This window comes from Coregonus clupeaformis, chromosome 19 (genome assembly GCF_020615455.1).
Source record: "Coregonus clupeaformis isolate EN_2021a chromosome 19, ASM2061545v1, whole genome shotgun sequence".
Classification (NCBI taxonomy): Eukaryota; Metazoa; Chordata; class Actinopteri; order Salmoniformes; family Salmonidae; genus Coregonus; species Coregonus clupeaformis.
In genome coordinates this window covers 2,361,813-2,383,871 of record NC_059210.1, presented here as the reverse complement: position 1 = coordinate 2,383,871, position 22,059 = coordinate 2,361,813, and positions in this window count along the sequence as shown.

Genomic DNA, 22,059 nt, shown 5'->3' with positions numbered 1-22,059 from the left:
ACTTCGTTGATGAAGTGGTGATAGGATCCCATATCTGGAGCTTGGCCAAGGTGACTGGGAATTAGCCTGACAACTCACACTAAATTATTCCACTGCTCTGTCGTTCGCTACATACTTTAGTCTGAGACTGCCATCATTTAAGTCGTTTGTGGTGGCGAGCGGCACAAGGAGCGTTATACAAAACAAAGTCATCAGCGATTGGATCGTCTCTAACCAATCAGAGTATCAAAGCCAATGAGGAATTTTCTAACCGCTGCTTTACCCACGTGTGTTCTGGCTCTGCCCCAACTAGAGTTCGGCGGTATCCAGATTTTCATACCTTCATACCGTTTCTGTACTATACCGGGGTATACGGTATTACCGAATGTGCACACAAGGGGCACAATATACACTATCAGTCAAAAGTTTGGACACACCTACTCATTCAAGGGTTTTTCTTTATCTTTACTATTTTCTACATTGTAGAATAATAGTGAAGACATCAAAACTATGAAATAACACATGCAATTATGTAGTACCAAAAAAGTGATAAACAAATCAAAATATATTTTATATTTGAGATTCTTCAAATAGCCACCCTTTGCCTTGATGACAGCTTTGCACACTGTTTCGAAATACCCCGGTACATGGTATAAACCACAGCGGTCCGAGTGTCTGTGTGTTTTCGCTCCTCTCTTGTACTTGATTAATGAATTAAGGTTAATAATTAGTAAGGAACTCCCCTCACCTGGTTGTCTAGGTCTTAACCAAAAACCATCAGACACATGGCCCTCCATGGAGTTTGACACCCCTGGTATAAACGGTATATCGCCCAAGCCTAGCCCCAACCCATTGGTTTCTGGACCAATCAGACGGCCCCAAATGTCTTCGCGTTGGGGAGGTACTCAGATCCAGAGTCATTGCGGAGAAGAACCTAACGTCCGTGGGTGTGGCGTAGCGTTTGGCCAGAGCAAGGAGTCTGGGTAGCAAGGAGTCTGGGATGTGTGTGCAGGAAGGATTACATTTCTCTCCTCCAATGTTTAAGTTTAAGTGGAATGGATGGAATGCAATGGTTAATGTCCGATTACTCCACAGTTAAAAACAGATTATTTCTGAACTTGGTGGATATATTGTGGTCCTCAATGTGTGTGTGTGTGTGTGTGTGCGCGCGAAGCGTGCGTGTGCGTGCATGCATGTGTTGAGAGTTGTTGACTAAAACTCAAGCCCACTGTTTCCCAATGCTGGCACAGGACACTGTCTTTTGTGTGTTCTACTTCATGAATCTGTTTTAGCGTGGTCTGTGTGACGCACACCACTGTTTTACATCTCAATAGCTGCTTTACAGCCTTTGTTATCTGAATCTAAAGTCCTTTGAGGGAAACAGGTTTTGAGACTTTTCAGATGAAAGTTGGTGCCGTTTCTTTACCCCGGAATACTTACAATAAGTAGGCCTACATGTTGGCATACTGTTGTCTTAGTGGAAATTAGATGCCATGGACTGTAGTAGTATACCCAGCAAACTGGGAACATTCCCAGGACATTAGCTTTAAGTAAGTTCTAGTTACACTCTTTAAAAAAAAGATGCCATCTAGAACCTAAAAGGGTTCTTCGGCTGTCCCCATAGGAGAACTATTTGAAGAACCTTTTTGTTTCCAGGTAGAACCCTTATGGGTTTCATGTAAAACCCTTTCCACAGAGTTTTTTTTTTGTAAGAGTGTAGGGTATTATCCAACATTAGGATGATAACATCCCAAAAACATTCAAATAATGTTTTTGATAAGAAAATGTTATATATACTGTATATATATATATATATTTTTTTAAATGTTTTAAATGAAATATGCTTGGAATGTTCTCCTAACATTCACTGAAATGTTGTGCACAATATCTGTAATAACCACCACAGAACATTCCCCTTAGGTTTACAAGTAATGTAATAGCAAAATGTGTTCTGGGAACTTTCTTGCAATATCAGATGAATTCTTTATACAAACATTTTTGGGCAACCTAATGAATGTTCTGGGAACGTAACGTTCACATTTTGGTTTCCTGGGTGGTCTCCCTAATACCAGGCATGTTGTGCACAGATATGGCTCTACCTGTGCTGAGCACATGGCTGTTTGCCCTTCCAGTCTCCAAAGTGCTCTTTTGGGTGGTAGTATAATTTCCCCTCAAAATGTTTTTTATAATTTTTTTTGTCATTTTGGGTGGTAGTATAATTACCTCCAAAAATGTTTTTGTATACATTTTTTGTCATTGATGTTTTCAACCCACTGCCCGCAAGTCGTTGTCAAGTAAACCCACCCCCCCATCCCGTCCGTTGGTTGCGCCTGTTGATCTGCCCTGTACGGAGCTCGTACTCGCCCGGTTGCCCCTTTTTTCCCAGTCTGCCCTGTATGGACCGATTGCATGCGCCCGGTATCCAAACACGCATGGCTTGAGAGATGCGGTTTCCGGTCGAGTGTGTGTAGCTAGCTACCTAGTTTAAATATCAACAGTACTTCCACAGCAGCATAACATTTGATTAACACTTGATTTAACCGACATCATCATCAATATTCAGTCTGGTTGGCTGATACTGCAGCAGAGCGAGGCAGAAAGACAGAGAGAGATAAATCACAATCAGTAAAATAAATCAAGTGCACTGCCCTGCCAAGGAGTCATATGCTCTTACAGTTATACATGTTTTTATAATAATGTTTTAGCCTATATTTTTGTAGTCTTACATTGGTTAATAAATGGCTTAGGGAGTAGGCTAAAGTATTGGTCTTCACCTTTTCGTGCTTAGGCAAACTGGCGTCCCAGGGACCCCATCATATGTTAACCCCCCCCCAAAAAATGAACGTCTTGTCTTATCATCAGGTAAACGATAATGGCAAGGAGAAGTCATCAACATTTTAAAATGAATAGATTTGGTAGATTGTTTTTCATTAATTTGACCTCCCCACATTATAATTGGAAGAGGAAGTATAAACTCTAAGATAGCCTATTAGCTAGAGAAAGGTAACTCCAAACACATTTTCACTAAAAGCAGCTGTTGAGCCGGTTAAACAAAGGTGAGCCATGTGTTGGCAAAAATGTATGTCCAGTTCAAGAAAACTTACCAGCAGCCAGCGACACTTGCCGTGACTCGTACTCACGGGTGCTTTTTTTAAAGCCTATGTCAGATACTCCAGTGAGTGGAATGAGCTCCAATGACTGTAATTTACTCAATATTAGGAGTTGAGAAATACAATTTACATCATTAGACAAATATTCTCCTGTTTGTATGTCATTTAAACTTTGGTTATTCTGTTGAATATTTGTATTTATTCAGAAAGTATTCACACCCCTTTACACAAGCTCACAGAACGGGACCTCTGAGTGCTGAAGAGCGTAGCGCGTAAAAATCGTCTGTCCTCGATAGCAACACTCACTACCGAGTTCCAAACTTACTCTGGAAGCAACATCAGCACAATAACTGTTTGTCAGGAGATTCATGAAATTGGTTTCCATGGCCGAACAGCCGCACACAAGCCTAAGATTACCATGCGCAATGTCAAGCGACGGCTGGAGTGGTGTAAAGCTCGCCGCCATTGGACTCTGGAGCAGTGGAAACGTGTTCTCTGGAGTGATGAATCAAGCTTTCACCATCCGACAGACAAATCTGGGTTTGTTGGATGCCAGCAGAACGCTCCAATGCATAGTGCCAACTGTACAGTTTGGTGGAAGAGGAATAATGGTCTGGGGCTGTTTTTCATGGTTCGGGCTAGGCCCCTTAGTTCCAGTGAAGGGAAATCTTAACGCTACAGCATACAACGACATGGTTTCAACTTTGTGGCAACAGTTTGAGGAAGGCCCTTTCCTGTTTCAGCATGAGAATGCCCCCGTGCACAAGGCGAGGTCCATACAGAAATGGTTTGTCGAAATAGGTGTGGAAGAACTTGACTGGCCTGCACAGAGCCCTGACCTCAACCCCATCGAACACCTTTGGGATGAATTGGAACGCCGACTGCGAGCCAGGCCTAATCGCCCAACATCAGTGCCTGACCTCACTAATGCTCTTGTGGCTGAATGGAAGCAAGTCCCCGCAGCAATGATCCAACATCTAGTGGAAAGCCTTTCCAGAAGACCAACTCCATATTAATGCCCATGATTTTGGAATGAGATGTTCGACGAGCAGGTGACCACATACATTTCTAGTGTACTTTCTGAAGGTACTGTATATTTGCGCGGACCCCCTGCAGTACCTTGGCGGACCCCAACGGCTACAGAAATGACTTATTTTGTGGGGGATTTACTTACATTTCTCAATCCAGTTGATTAATTCATTACTGGTCACAATCAGACCTTCACACACTGAATACAAATTGAATTCTAAATCTATGCCATTAAGCAGACTACCGTGGGGGAGGTCCATCAGCAGACTTGGGCACTGGGGAAGTGCTGACACAGCTACCCCCAGGAAGACTCACTGTTTCTGGGTAAGACCCAGCAAATCTACATTTACATTACATTTTAGTCATTTAGCAGACGCTCTTATCCAGAGCGACTTACAGTTAGTGAGTGCATACATAATTGTTTTATTTTTCATACTGGCCCCCCGTGGGAATCGAACCCACAACCCTGGCGTTGCAAACGCCATGCTCTATCAACTGAGCTACATCCCTGCCGGCCATTCCCTCCCCTACCCTGGACGACGCTGGGCCAATTGTGCGCCACCCATGAGTCTCCCAGTTGCGGCCGACTGTGACAGAGCCTGGATTTGAACCAGGATCTCTAGTGGCACAGCTAGCACTGCGATGCAGTGCCTTAGACCACTGCGCCACTCGGGAAATCTACCCCTGGTGAGTAGTACCTGACTGGATAAACTGAGCTGTATTTACTCTAGTCCTAACCTTGGCTATATTTTCAACATACTGCCCTCCATAATCCTGTATATCTCTATAAAACATTTAGTGGAACATTTTAGTTAATGCTCCATCAAATCACTCTGTACTCAAATCATGTACTCCTTACTACCACTACCCTCACTCGTCAACTCAACTAGGCCTTTCTATGAAAGGAAGATGTGGTTTTCCATGTGAGCTCACATTTACCCTAATTAGATTCCATTAAAACGTCCTCTCAAATGTGTCATAGGAGACTTGAGACGGACCGTGCTTCTTTCTCCCTCTGCGATCTGGAGTGGCTTGGTCTGTAATCTGATGAAGGGGGACTGCCTGATTAAAAAATAGGTTAGCATTTTGGAGGGTTATGCAATGCTGTATTGGTATTAGCCAACTGTTTTTTTTTTCGGAGTGCAGTGCTGGGTTTGTGATAGTGGGGTATTGGGGTACGAATGCTGAGAGGGTATTCTGTACTGCCTGGTTAATGGATTTATAGGAAATGTAATTTGTGTGCCCCCTGCCGATGCTGCTATGCTACATACTTGTTATTAACCCGATGGTAAGGTATCGTTGGTTGAATGAGTGTGTGTGTGTTTATAGGGGTGGTATCAGGCACGGGCTTCTGCGTGCCCATTTACTGCAGCCAGTCGGATCATCTGCTTGAGTCTCTTTCACTCTGGTTCTCTCCGTTCATCACTCCCTCCTTTCCTCTCTCTTTCTTCCTCTATCCCTGAAGTCTCAGCTTTCAGATCTGCTGCCAGTCAATACCACAACAGGGATACACATATAGGGATAGATACTGTAGCTCCAACATCTGGGTCCAATCTTAACTCGCCTTTATGCAAATAGATTCCAGTTCAACCCAGTACAGGTTAAAGACTAGTTCTTCCGCGAAACGTCCGGTCCTGGATAATTAGTTCTAGCAACTTTTGACGTTAGTTTAGTGTGTTTTGGGTATTTCGTGGCTGTTGAGTGTGACAATACACTCATATTACAGCCATTGTTTTCATCATATCCTTATGTATTTAATTGATGTGAAATGATAGGTCATATGAGAACAGCAGAGAGGTGAACCATAGTACGAGTCAACCTCAGGCATGGCTGCTAGTGCACTGTACATTTTAAACAATTTACAACTCATTAAATGTGTTTATGTGAAGAAATTAGCAGGAATTGCCTAACGAACGTGGAACTATAAATAAATCAACTATAATCTCTCTCTGTCTTTCTCTCTCCCTCTCTCTCGCGCTCTCTCTCTGTCTTTTTCTTTCTCTTTTCTGTACCTCTCCTTCTGAGATGAAGCTGTTGACGTTCCCCAGAGGGTTGTGTGAATTCACGTCTCCACGCGTGTGTTGACTGAACACCCTCTTCCTCATGTGTTTTACTGCTCTAGCTTTCAGTGTTCTGGAAGAGGATGCGAGGACGCTGCATGGTTGCAGCTGTTTAGTTGCTGGTCACACTGATGCCATTGTTAGACATCTGTCCAAATTGTAATGAGCTCAGATTCAGATGCACTTAGCTGCATGGGGTTTGGTGTGTGTGTGTCTGAGTTTTGCCATGATCCTCATTATAGTAGCCAGAATCATTCACCACCATACTGTACTGCAGTGTTCTTTCTTACTCAAAAAAGCCAGTATGTGGTAAAATCCGATAAGCAGGCTTAAAATCTTATCTTGGTGTAATTTCTCCTGCAGTAGTATGGTGTGTGTGTGTGTTCGCTGTCTGGTCTAGGGATATTTACAGTGTGTACAGATCGTGTCTCTGGTCCAGCAGTGATATGGAATTTATGTGTGCTTGTTTGGGATGTGTCTTCATTTTGTGCCTTGTTTGGTAATCTGCCTAATATGAAATATGACGTGTGTGTGTGCATGCTTGTGGGCTCAGTGTCAAGTCTGGCAGTAGTAAAGGCTCTCTGTGCTGGCTAACTCAGCGGTATTATAGTAGTTGACCCTGATCCCCTCATCTCCCTCACTGAGCACAGAGGTGTGTGTTTGTGTACTTCATTGTCTCTGGTCTCTCTGTTGCTATAGACAGGCTTGTTGTGTTCACACACACACACACACACACACACACACACACACACACACACACACACACACACACACACACAGACAGACACACATACTTCCTAGCTGGGCGCAGGTGTTTTTGTGAGAAAGCCAACTCTCTCGGTTTGAGATACAATAGCTCTTTATAGTTTGGTTTGTTTAGATCTTGACCTCTGGGCCCAGACTCACAAAACCTTCTTAACTGCCATTTCTTCCTTAACTATAGATTTTTTCTTAAGAAGCTTCTTAAGTTTTTGTGTAAGAAGCGTTTTGTGAATCTGGGCCCTGGTCTGGAGAACTCATCATGCAGTGATTTCAGTCGTCATACTCTGATTGAGCGTGAACTATGTCAATGTCCTATAATTTCTAAGATAATTTCACCCTCCTTTATCTTGGATTCCTGCCCAGGTAGCCAGGTTCTTTGAAGAAATGCCAAGTCTCTCACTCTCTCTTTTTCTTCAGAGTGTTTTGGATTTGTTCAAAAAGGAGGGGCCCTGTCTTAATTTGTTTGAACAGACTGAAATACATTCTTGAGAAAAAAGGAGGAGTGCTATTCCATATCACAGTTTTGCTTCTCAGAAATTCAGAAATGAGAACCATGTGTCTGTCCATCGCTTTTCTTTTAATCTCTCCCTCTCTCCCCCCTCTCTCTCTCTCTCTCTCATACCTCTCATATCTTTGTCCTGACTCTTTGTTAGCACTGTCAGTGATGTTTGGATGGGCAGCTCAGGCAGATCAGCACTGATTGTAGAAATATGAATAAGAAAACCTTTTCACTGTATTAAAAATATGCAGCCTGTTCAAACTGGATTGCCATCTCGAAGAGCCAACAAAGAATGTTATGGGTCACACACACAGAGCCAGATCTCTTAGTTGCTTTTTCTATGTTTTTGCATCAATGTGACCAAAATGTTATGCAGCCTTTGTATATACTGTAGATACTGTGTATTTACTAGATGTGTTGTTGTTGTAGTCATTTTAATGCAAAGGCAATGAAAGCGATGATATAGCAGAGAGTGTGTTAACATTGATGTGTAGTGCAAGTCTAAGCTGAGCCAGGATTTATGCATACAGCCACTTCTGGAGCTGGTATCCAACTTTAGGTTTTTACCTCCTTAGCATGACATAACAGATCTTAGATGGATGTAATTTGATCAGTAGAGGCCCAGTTGCCTATATGGACTTATATTAACCAGGAAGGCTAGCAGGGGGAAGAAGAGGCCTAGGCCTCTTGCACTGAATCAGATGCACGATTGGACCTGATTTAGAGGATCACTGAATTTAAGCTTTCCAAATAAAAAAGGGATGAAATTAGCCCATTTGCTAAATGCTTAGGTTAACATCAGGGTGCCCTCTGAGCCATGAATGCACGGCCATCCACAGACGCACGCACGCACACACACACACACACACATACATACATACATACATACAGTCTTGTACAGCTAACCTTGTGGGGACACGCAATTTAATCCCATTCAAAATGCTATTTTCCCTAACCCCTAACCCTAACCCTAAAATTAACCCTAACCCGTACTCTTAGCCTAACCCTAACCCTAACCTTAACCCCAAAAACCTAACCTTAACCCTAAACCTAACCCTAGCTCCTAACCCTAACCCTAAAACTAACCCTAGCTCCTAACCCTTAACATAATACTAACCCTAACACTAATTCCAACCATAACCCTAAACCCCCTAGAAATAGCATTTGACCTTGTGGGGACTAACAAAATGTCCCCAGTTGGTCAAATTATTATTTGTTTACTATTCTTGTGGGGACTTCTGGTCCCTACAAGAATAGTTAAACACGTCCACACACACACACACACACACACACACACACACACACACACACCCACACACACAGACAGGTTCTGTGAATTGCACCCATTTCCTCCCTAAATAACTACAGTACTCCTCTCACATCAATAAATTACGATGTGCCTCTTTTTAGAGGGAAAAGAGAAAGTATAGCCATCACAAAATATATTTATGTACCAATTGCCTCCGAGAAGTAATAAGCGTGCCATTCTTTATGCAATTTATAATGTTATTTTTAATTTCACCAAATATATTAACAACTAATAGAATGTTTCTTATTATCCATAGAAGACAGAAACCAATTACACACAGAACCACTGTCACGATCGTTGTAAGAGGCAGACCAAGGCGCAGCGTGATAGGCGTACATCTTTTAATGAGTACTTTACACCAACAACAAAACGATACGTGAAGTCTAAAGGTTCACCAACACAAACCTATACAGAACAAGATCCCACAATCAACTGTGCAAAACAGGCTGCCTAAGTATGGTTCCCAATCAGAGACAACGAGCCACAGCTGTCTCTGATTGGGAACCACCCTGGCCAACATAGATATACACAATCTAGAACACCCATAGACAACTAAACATAACAAGTCCACACACTGGCTCAACATTTAAGAGTCCCCAGAGCCAGGGCGTGACAACCACTTAGCAAATATATATATATATTTTTTTTATTGAATCAAGACTGTTTGTATTGACAGTAATAATTTTCTCATTAGCGATGAAATAAATGTACAGTTCATTGCTGTTGAATGCTGTTAAGGTTCCAAAGTTATCTCTGATTATGTGGTATGCTAATATCTTCCACATTTGAGCATGCCTCTATTCCACTGGAGGAAGTTGAGATTGCTAAATGAAATTCATGAATAACTTAACATAGCTTTCCTTTTATGATAATAAGTACTCAAGTGTGGAACCACTTAGTTTCAGAAGTTTATCAATCGGTTTTGTTCTTGTGGTTAGATAAATTATTAATTGATCATAGAGAAATATAAATACAAGTTTTTATTGTTCCGTCTGTGATGAGGCCCTGTGTGTGTGTGTGTGTGCACGCTCACGTGCTTCCTCATCAGTAGTTTGACCTTGACAATGTTACGTAACAGTACTGTATAGAACAGGAGCAGACACAATGCATCATGGAAGGAAGAGGAGAGGAAGCCCTCATTTTAATTGCAGATTTGTGAGAGCTGTGCCTGGTAGAAGTCTGTGTCTCTGTCCGTGTCTGTGTCGGCTCATCTCTGAGTGGGACCATCCCTGAGAAAGAGGGAGGGAGGGAAGGAGGGATAGAGGGAAGGAGGGATAGAGGGGGAGAGAGAGGGAGAGATGGAGGGAGGGAGGGAGGGAGGGAGAGATGGAGGGAGGAAGAGAAAGCTTCATCATTTCATTGTCATACCTTGATGTTGGGCCAGACGAATGCTGAAATGCATTGTCATCCTGTTCCTCTATGGAACACTGAACACAGATTGAGCTGTATGTTTGGACCTTGGACAGGTGGTTGATACCTTGAGGGACTGCTGCTGTAAATGAGCTCAAGCTCATGTGGTGTGGTGCATGACAGTTGATGATTCAATGCATGAATGAATGAATGAATGAATGAATGAATGAATGAATGAATGAATGAATGAATTAATTAATGAATTAATGAATTAATGATAGGCCAACTGAGGTGTGTGTGACTCCGTGTCTCAAGTTGTTAGCCAGGTGGTTTATCCTCTCTAGGAACGACTCAAACATGATCTGCTGTCCGGCAAGTGGGGCTTGCAGCAGCTCTGGTTAAAGTGTGTCAGCTGAGTTTAGCCCAGACACTTATAGACCTGGAGATGTAGGGTGTGTGGGGAGCCCTCAGCCCTGGATATCAAACACTATTTGCTCCGTGATCTATTTAAGACTAAAAAGTGTTCACCACCACTTAAAATCCCTTTACGTCTCCACTCAACCCAGACACCTTGATTAAATGGGCCTCTTAGTATGGGAGACAGGAGAGAAGGCTACTGTGGAGTCCTTCACCACTGGAAGGGCATGAGCCATTCAAAGGGAGAGCCTTGATCTTGAACTAAGAATCATTAGTGCAGTGTATAGCTGTCAAGAGATGTACCTGCAGCTATTGATTACTGTACTATCAATACATCCATTGAACTGTGGAAACCTATAAAATCTTCATTTGTATACTGGCAAATGTTAGATGTTAAGCCTATTTTTTTATCACAGCACTGTACTCCAACTATAACTCTAGCCACGTTGTGACCAATGTTCCCTCTAAGCTGCGCGCGTGTTCGGGGCTCAGCTCCCCCATTACTGCCGGGCAGCTGAAATATTAGCCCGCGCAGAGAAGCGCGAGATTGGACTTCACTCAACTCTCTAGAGTTTTCCCCATTAGTTAACACTATCGTTTCCATTTAATGTGGGAATTGTGATCGAATCAACGCAATATTAGCCATTTTCAACGCAACATACGGAAACAAAACGAACTATGCAAGACTTAGTATGCAAAACTAACTATGCAAGAGGTTTTGTTGTAGACAGAGCGCATCGGAGTAGGATTCTATTGGATTGACACGCATGACTCAGGCCCGTACTCTACACAGACCGGTGTGCCATAACCAATCAGAGCTGCAGGAGGCCTACAGTATATGCAAATAGACCATTGCCATACAGTGCATTCGGAAAGTATTCAGACCCCTTGACTTTTTCCACATTTTGTTATGTTACAGCCTTATTCTAATATTGATTAAATTGTTTTTTCCCCCCCTCATCAATCTACACACAATACCCCATAATGACAAAGCAAAAACATAAACAAATTTGTGTGTGCAAATGTATTAAAAATGAAAAACAGTTATACCTTATTTACATAAGTATTCAGACCCTTTGCTATGAGACTCGAAATTGAGCTCAGGTGCATCCTGTTTCCATTGATCATCCTTGAGGTGTTTCTACAACTGGATTGGAGTCCACCTGTGGTAAATTCAATTGTTTGGACATGATTTGGAAAGGCACACACCTGTCTATATAAGGTCAGAACAGAAAACAAGCCATGAGGTCGAAGGAATTGTCCGTAGAGCTCAGAGACAGGATTGTGTCGAGGCACAGATCTGGGGAAGGGTACCAAAACATTTCTGTAGCATTGAAGGTCCCCAAGAAAACAGTGGCCTCCATCATTCTTAAATGGAAGAAGTTTGGAACCACCAAGACTCTTCCTAGAGCTGGCCGCCCGGCCAAACAGAGCAATTGGGGGAGAAGGGCCTTGGTCAGGGAGGTGACCAAGAACCCGATGGTCACTCTGACAGAGCTCCAGAGTTCCTCTGTGGAGATGGGACAACATTCCAGAAGGACAACCATCTCTGCAGCACTCCACCAATCAGGCCTTTATGGTAGAGTGGCCAGACGGAAGCCACTCCTCAGTAAAAGGCACATGACAGCTGAGACCTGAAAATAGCTGTGCAGTGACGCTCCCCATCCAACCTGACAGAGCTTTAGAGGATCTGCAGAGAAGAATGGGAGAAACTCCCCAAATACAGGTGTGCCAAGCTTGTAGCGTCATACCCAAGAAGACTCAAGGCTGTAATTGCTGCCAAAGGTGCTTCAACAAAGTACTGAGTAAAGGGTCTGAATACTTATGTAAATGTGATATTTCAGTTTTGTATTTTTAGTAAATTTGCAAAGATTTCTAAAAACCTATTTTTGCTGTGTTGTTATGGGGTATTGTATGTAGATTGATGAGGGGGAAAAAATTATTTAATACATTTTAGAATAAGGCTGTAACGTAAAACAAAATGTGGAAAAAGTCAAGGGGTCTGAATATTTTCCGAATGCACTGTATATGGATTTGTGCCATTCACTTTGAACTGGACTGTTTTACAGCATGAGCGGTCGCGATTATTATGCGCTTGTTTTAAGATCAAAGCGAGAGCTGCATGTAGCCACGTGTGCACATTTGTTCATATTCTTTGCTAGTTAGTGAGTTATTAACCCAGTTATAGCTAATTTGTAGCCAGCAGTGTGGGAGTGATTGCTTCCTACAAGAGCACAAAATGTGTACATTTCTAACCATCTATGAAAAGCAAGTCCGGTAAAGAGCTTTTTTGTGTGTCTTAAAGGGGCAGTGTTGTATTTTGAGACAGGCTTGAATAAGCTAAGTAGCCAATAGGCAGGGTGTAGCATAATTAGTCTGATTCTCTGTAATAATGGTATGGGAATATTAATGCATTTTATTTTGTAAAGTGGTTTCTTGCATCAAACAACACAACAAAATGTTCAGTCACCTCCTTGTCTGAAGGACAAGTAGATAAACAGGTTAATGTCAAGCCCTGCATGTTTTATTCAAAGTCTCATGGAATGTAGGCCTACATTGAACGCCTCACGTTGGCTGCTACTGTAGGCTGAATGATAGAACTGCTATTTCCATGTTAAAATGTTATATGATGCTTTTTCTCCATAGTTTTGTATTGTAGGTCACTCTGGTAGGCACTGAAATAGACACAGTAGCCTACTTGGCTACTGTTAACACCGTAAATTAAAGCAGGTACAGCCTCAGTGTTCACAGTAAATGAGCGCCGGAAGTTTGCGCTCAGCAGACCTGAAATTTGCTGACTGCCAAAAATGTTTTGAGGGGAACATTGCTTGTGACACCTAGCCTATACCAACCAGTCAGTAATTTACTGGCCTTGCGGAGGGAGTTGAACAGAGAGGAAGGGAGGAGATATGAGCATCCCTCTGAGCATTAGCTTGGCACGCTAGCTAGCTAGCCACTCTTATCGTGCCGCCTGGCTGAGGCAGGGTGTAGCATAATTAAAATAAAGTTATTGAGGAAAATGCCAATAAACGCTTGGTCTTTTGCACATAGCTATCAATAGCTCTTTGAAGTTGGTAGTTATGAAACTTGAATAACCATGATTCTATGCAGGTTTGTTTTGGGTCAGTCAGTCTGTCTAACAGTCTGTGTAACAGTCTGTCTCACTATCACAGGAGGTTGGTGGCATCTTAACTGGGGAGAACAGGCTCGTGGTAATGGCTGGAGTGGTATGAGTGGAATGGTATCAAACACATGGTTTCTATGTGTTTGATGCCATTCCATTCACTCCGTTCCAGCCGTTATTATTAGCCATTCTCCTCTCCGCAGCCTCCACTGCTCTCTCTCTCTCTCTTTATAAATATACAGTACCTGTCAAAAGTTTGGACACACCTACTCATTCCAGGGTTTTTCTTTATTTTTTTAAACTATTTTCTACATTGTAGAATAATAGTGAAGACATCAAAACTATGAAATAACACATATGGAATCATGTAGTAACCAAAAAAGTGTTAAACAAATGAAAATATATTTGAGATTTTTCAAAGTAGCCACCCTTTGCCTTGATGACAGCTTTGCACACTCTTCGCATTCTCTCAACCAGCTTCATGAAGTAGTCACCTGGAATGCATTTAAATTAACAGGTGTGCTTTCTTAAAAGTTAATTTGTGGAATTTCTTTCCTTCTTAATGTGTTTGAGCCAATCAGTTGTGTTTTGACAAGGTATTGGAGGTATACAGAAGATAGCCCTATTTGATAAAAGACCAAGTCCTTATTATGGCAAGAACAACTCAAATAAGCAAAGAGAAACGACAGTCCATCATTACTTTAAGACATGAAGGTCAGACAATACGGAACATTTCAAGAACTTTTAAGGTTTCTTCAAGTGCAGTCGCAAAAACCATCAAGCGCTATGATGAAACTGGCTCTCATGAGGACAACCACAGGAATGGAAGACCCAGAGTTACCTCTGCTGCAGAGGATAAGTTCATTAGAGTTACCAGCCTCAGAAATTGCAGCCCAAATAAATGCTTCACAGAGTTCAAGTAACAGACATCTCAACATCAACTGTTCAGAGGGGACTGTGTGAATCAGGCCGAATTGCTGCAAAGGAACCACTACTAAAGGACACCAATAAGAAGAAGAGACCTGCTTGGGCCAAGAAACACGAGCAATGGACATTAGTCCGGTGGAAATTTGTCCTTTGGTCTGGAGTCCAAATTTGAGATTTTTGGTTCCAGGTGAAGCTGGTTGAGAGAATGCCAAGTGTGTGCAAAGCTGTCATCAAGGCTATTTGAAGAATCTCAAATATATTTTCATTTGTTTAACACTTTTTTGTTTACTACATGATTCCATATGTGCTATTTCATAGTTTTGATGTCTTCACTATTATTCTACAATGTAAAAAATTATAAAAATAAATATACTTTTGACTGGTAGTGTATATATATCATTTCTCCAGTCCCAAGGGACACATAAAAAAAAACCTTGACCTAAAGCCCGGGCAGCCATTATCCCATTCCACTCATGCTGTAGCCAATGACCCTCATGGCAGTAAAAGTACCAAACTTGTGCTCAGCATAACCTACCTACAGCACAGATCAAATCCTGTAGAAGCCTCCAGAGCAGTAGGACATGGATATAGGCCTGGGAAAAACATGGTCATGGCTAGAAGGGATCCAGCTTTTGTCATATTAACGTCAAAAGTTGACATTTTTTGCATTTTAGCAAACCCTAACCCTAACCCTTTTCCTAATCTTAACCTAATTATCCTAACCTGCTACGTTAATTATCCTAACCTGCTGCGTAATTTCTCCTAACCTGCTACGAAACATCAAATCTGATGTTAATTTTACAAAAGCTGGATCCCTTCTAGCCATGACCGACAAACATCTTTGGCCACGTCTGGGTGGCTCCTAATGACTTCACATGCCTTCTGAAGCTACAGTGTAGAGACTGGGGATCTGAGGCTCTCAGGAATGTGTGTGAGGTGACTGAGGTCATGACTGGATGGTCAGCCATAATAACCTGGGTTAATGACCCGTGTTGTGAGGAAGTCTGTTGCAAACAAACACATACAGTACACACACCTGTGGAGACACTACAACATCCACTATCCAGTGTCCACACATTCACGTACATGTAATGAAGCACTAACATCACAAATGCACACACACGCACGCACACACACAACCACCACACACACACACACACACACACACACACACACACACACACACACACACACACACACACACACACACACACACACACACACACACACATCTGGAACAGACTGATGCTGTGCTGCTTCCATTAGCTGTATTTTTATCCTCTGTCCTTACTCACAGTTCCCAGCCACAGGTAGGAATCCACAGCCCTGTGCCAGTGCACTGCTGCTCCAGAGTCCACACATAGTATGTATGTATGTGTGTGTGTGTGTGTGTACTCATTCACCCTCAATCAGTGTGTCACATTCATCCCTAGTGAGCACGAGGAAGCTGAAAACTGAGGCAGGACGTTTGCGTAATACTCAATGTCATAGTGGAGATCTCAGTGTGTGCACTTGGAAACAGGCCACTCACTCAGGAGCTCGCTGGTGCATACAATCCTGGGTCTATTTTGGGTCTGGACTGGGGTGCTTTGACAGAGCCCTGGGTCTGGCCCTAACCTCCCCCCACTCCCCATGTCATGCCGCTTCACTCTAACTGGCAGAGAGGGATGCTGCCGACGCCTTTGACACTCTGTGTGTGTGTGTGTGTTATGTACTGAACAAAAATATAAAGGCAACATTTAAAGTGTTGGTCCCATGTTTCATGAGCTGAAATAAAAGATCCCAGAAATGTTCCATACGCACAAAAAGCGTATTTCTCTCAAATTTTGTGCACAAATTTGTTTACATCCCTGTTAGTGAGCATTTCTCATTTGCCAAGATAATCCATCCACCTGACAGGTGTGGCATATCAAGAAGTTGATTAAACAGCATTATCATTACACAGGTGCACCTTGTGCTGTGGACAATAAAAGGACACTGTAAAATGTGCAGTTTTGTCACACAACACAATGCCACAGATGTCTCAAGTTTTGAGGGAGCGTACAATTGGCATGCTGACTGCAGGAATGTCCACCAGAGCTGTTGCCAGAGAATTTAATGTTCATTTCTTTACCATAAACCGCCTCCAACGCGTTTTAGAGAAATTGGCAGTATGTCCAACCTGCCTCACAAGTCCAGACCACAGTATGATGTCATGTGGGCGAGCGGTTTGCTGATGCCATGGTGGCAGTGGGGTTATGGTATGGGCAGGCATAAGCTACGTACAACAAACACAATTGCATTTTATCGATGGCAATTGGAATGCACAGAAATACCGTGACGATATCCTGAGGCCCATTGTCGTGCCATTCATCTGCCCCTATCACCTCATGTTTCAACATGATAATGCACAGACCCATGTCGCAAGGATCTGTACACAATTCCTGGAAGATGAAAATGTCCCAGTTCTTCTGTTGCCTGCATACTCACCAGACATGGGATACTCTGGATCTACGTGTACGACAGCGTGTTCCAGTTCCCGCCAATATCCAGCAACTTCACACAGCAATTGAAGAGGAGTGGGACAACATTCCACAGGCCATAATCAACAGCCTGATCAACTCTGCGAAGGAGATGTGTCGCGCTGCATGAAGCAAATGGTGGTCACACCAGATACTGACTGGTTTTCTGTTCCACTTTTTTATCTGTGACCAACAGATGCATATCTGTATTCCCCAGTCATGTGAAATCCATATATTAGGGCCTAATGAATTTATTTCAATTGACTGATTTCCTTATATGAACTGTAACTCAGTCAAATCTTTGAATGTTGCATTTATATTTTTGTTCAGTATACATTAAAGTGATGCAGTATAGCTGGTTTTACTCTGAGTAAAGAGTATGAGGGTTAACTAGGGTTATTGAGGATAGGTGAGAACAGTCTGGATGTAGTGATAAAGGGCACTGTTCTGTTCAAACTGATGGTTTTGGACCCTCTGCTATTGGCTATTGTATTGAGATCAAGATTGAATGAACCTAGATCTAGCCAAGTAACAGTGTCAGTTAATCAGTGTTTGTGTGTGTTGGTGCGTGCGCCGGTATGTGTGTGTGTGTGTGTGTGTGTGTGTGTGTGTGTGTGTGTGCGAGAGAGAGAGAGAGAGAGGAGAAAGAGAGAGACCAATCAGTGTAAAAGAAATAGCTAGTCCACAGCCCCAGGTTTGCAAGCCTAGACCACACTTTTTATAGCTGTCCATCAGAAGCGCCTGTGCATAAAAAGCATCAGAGCATGACTAGGACAGTCAATGCCAGGGTGCCTACCAATAGCAAAGAGATGGCTTTAGGATGGTGTAGCTTGGTCAGGCTTACGTAAGGCCAGCAGCCCAGCAATGTTTGAGTCTAGCAGGAGCAGCAGTGTTCACTCCAAAAGGCAGGGGGAAATCACAAGTTTCCAAGTCTAGGAAATTGAAATAGTGATGCTGTAATCATCTTCAATGGCTGCTGCTATGTAAACATTTTAAAGGAGATCATAGCTACTAAAATATAAATAGTTAATAGTCCCTTGACAGCCAGAAAATAGACTCTTGAAATAGACTTTTCATGGACAAGGTGGGCTACACAAAAGGTGCTAAGTAGAACCATACACGGTTCTCTGGTTTGTTCCCATAGGGGAACCCTTTTTGGTGCTGGGTAGAACCCTTTGCAGAGGATTCTATCTAGAACCCTTTATGTAGGGTTCTTCAAAGAACCCCATGTATGGTTCTACCTAGAACCCTCTATTAAGGGTTCTGCCTAGAACCTTCTATGAAGAGTTCTACCAAGAACCATTTGGCAGAACCCTCTATGAAGGCTTCCAACAAGAACCGTTTTATCTTCTAAAGCAGGGTTTCCCAAACTCGGTCCTGGGGCCCCCCCTGGGTGCATGTTTTGGTTTCTGCCCTAGCACTACACAGCTGATTAAAATAATCAAAGCTTGATGATGAATCGATTATTTGAATCAGCTGTGTAGTGCTAGGGCAAAAACCAAAACGTGCACCCATGGGGGGCCCCAGGACCGAGTGTCAAACTCATTCCATGTCTACGGTTTTTGCGCCTCCCTTATACTTTATTGATCAATTAAGGTCACTAGGCCCTCCTTGGAATGAGTTTGACACCCCTGATCTAAAGGTTCTTCCTAGAACCATCTATGAAGGGTTCTACCGAGAACCCTTTTATCTTTTGACGGTTCTTCCTAGAACCCTCTATGAACGGTTCCACCCGCATTATTAGCCTTTAAAATGTTATAATTTATGACAATACATTACATATATCACAAGGCCTTTCTTTGAGGGCCTAGTTATACCCTAACGCAGCGGTGTTAGGAATCTCCTAGTTTACAGTCCACATCAGGCCTGCAAGTCACGTTATGCTGCATTGCCAAGAGATGTGAAATTCCTATTGGAATCCAGCTGGAGTTAGGATATTCAACAAGTGGAATTGTTAATCACCCACAACCTGCATTCAGAATGACTGCCAGGGTAGGGAAGACTACCTCAATCATCTAAGCTGGAATAACCATCTCAGTAACGTATGCAATAAATCCAACAGATTGGATTAGTTTAGAAAACGGTATGTTATTTATTGTTGTATAGCATAAAATGTATCAACCAATCAATATACATGTAAAAACTTAGATATTACAGTAAAACAAATAACTCTTAAAATCTCCCTTCAATAGAGCATTCTGGGAAATATAAATATGGTTCTATTTAGAACCCTTCTTGCCTTCCAAAGAATCCTTCTTGCGTTCCAAAGAATCATCAAGGAACCCTTTCTTCCAAAAAACGTTCTTAGGATGTTAAAGGTTCTAGGTAGAACACATTGCCTTACAAAGAACCCTCGTCTTCCAAAAAGGGAGAGAGATGAGAGGTGAGGAGAATTATTGGAAACAACAGAACCACTTTCCACACTCTGTATTGCTGCCAAAACACTGGAAATACTGCTCAGGTTCAAATATCTCTACTCCTGCCAAATATTACACATGACTTATTTTCATATCAGGAAATAGTGATTGTAGTCGAATCAAAGTATATATATTGAATTCATGAGAGAAATATTTCGACCGAGCTGCCAAATATAATTTGTCCGTATCTGCGGTTATGAATAGCTTTCTATGGATTGTCAGAATATGGAGTTGTACAGCTAAACCAAATGTGAGGCTAACTTATGGTCAGATTCCTGACATTTATCAACTTCCTTTATAAGAAACACCTGTATGGAGTAGCTCCACATTATGCTTTTTTTGGAATATGGTTTTCCAAGAGACTGGAAAACCCAGTTAGGTCCCTCAAAACATAGAGGGATGAGGTCATTCATCACATACACTGAAGAATCCGTTTTGTGTAAAAACCATGGATTTAAATGCATATAAATGTACAAAAACACAATTCTGCAACAGTGACATGCCTCTTCAGCAATGGAGCACTGTCTATGCAGGAGCTGTGTATGAGTGACTTCTGGGCCCCTTGGGCCTGTCTGTCTTTATGTTGGCTGTAAACATGACACAGGCCATCTCACAGTGGAGCTCGTAAAACAGGGAATGGTCCCTCGGCTCAGAAGGACACATATTTCTTAGTATTCCCTCCCTGAGCTGAGCTGTAAACGTGATTAAAGTCGCGGGCCGTTCTAAAACTAGCCATTTGTTTTACACCTTGTTCAGTCATGTTTGTTACCTCAGCTAGCTAGCTATCAACCTGGTAACTTTACCAGTATATAAAAACATTCTGGGCACAGAAAGAAAGGAAAAGGGTTATCTTCCTCAGGAGATCAATGATCATAGCAATGAATGAGTGACAGATCTCTTGCATGTCGTCATCACATACAGTGCCTTCAGAAAGCATTCACACCCATTTACTTTTGTTGTGTTACAGCCTGCATTTAAAATTGATTAAATTGAGATTTTGTGTCACTGGCCTACACACAATACCCCATAATGTCAAAGTGGAATTGTGTTTTTCTAAATGTTTACAAATTTTTTTCTAATGAAAAGCTGAAATGTCTTGAGTCAATAAGTATTCAACCCCTTTGTTATGGCAAGCCTAAATAAGTTCAGGAGTAGAAATATGCCTAACAAGTCACATAATAAATTGCATGGACTCACTCTGTGTGCAATAATAGTGTTTAACATGATTTTTGAATGATTACTTCATCTCTTTACAATTATCTGTAAGGTCCCTCAGCCGAGCAGTGATTTTCAAACATAGATTCAACCACAAAGACCAGGGAGGTTTTCCAATGCCTTGCAAAGAAGGGCACCTATTGGTAGATGGGTAAAAAAAAGAAAAAGCAGACAATGAATATCCCTTTGAGCATGGTGAAGTTATTGATTACACTTTGGATGGTGTATCAATACACCCAGTCACTACAAAGATACAGGTGTCCTTCCTAAAGAGGAAGGAAACCACTCAGGGATTTCACCATGAGGCCAATGGTGACTTTAAAACAGTTACAGCGTTTAATGGTTGTGATACGAGAAAACTGAGTATGGATCATCAATATTGTAGTTACTCCACAATACTAACCTAAATGACAGAGTGAAAAGGAGGCTTGTACAGAATAAAAAATATTCCAAAACATGCATCCTGTTTGCAATAAGGCACTAAAGTAAAACTGCAAAAAATGTGGGCAAGAAATTAACTTTATGTCCTGAATATGTTTGGGGCAAATCCAACACAACACATCACTGAGTACCATTCTTCATATTTTCAAGCATGGTGGTGGCTGCATCATGTTATGGGTATGCTTGTAATCGGCAAGGACTAGGGAATTTTTCAGGAGAAAATAATTGAATAGAGCTAAGCACAGGTACAATCCTAGAGGAAAACCTGGTTCAGTCTGATTTCCAACAGACACTGGGAGACAAATTCACCTTTCTCTGCAGGACGAAAACCTAAGACACAAGGCCAAATAGACGCTGGAGTTGCTGACCAAGACGACATTGAATGTTCCTGAGTGGCCTAGTTATAGTTTTGACTTAAAGCAAGACTTGAAAATGGCTATCTAGCAATGATCAACAACCAACTTGACAGAGTTTGAAGAATTTAAAAAATAATAATGTGCAAATATTGTCCAATCCAGGTGTGCAAAGCTCTTAGAAACTCTTAGAGACTCACAGCTGTAATCGCTGCCAAAGGTGATTCTAACATGTACAGTGCCTTGCAAAAGTATTCATCCCCTTGGCGTTTTTCCTATTTTGTTGCATTACAACCTGTAATTTAAATTGATTTTTTTATTTTATTTGGATTTCATGTAATGGACATACACAAAATAGTCCAAATTGGTGAAGTGAAATGCAAAAAATATTTTTTTTCTAAAAATTCAAAAAAAAAAAAAAATATTGGGAAAGTGGTGCGTGCATACAGTGGGGAGAACAAGTATTTGATACACTGCAGATTTTGCAGGTTTTCCTACTTACAAAGTGTGTAGAGGTCTGTAATTTATATCATAGGTACACTTCAACTGTGAGAGACGGAATCTAA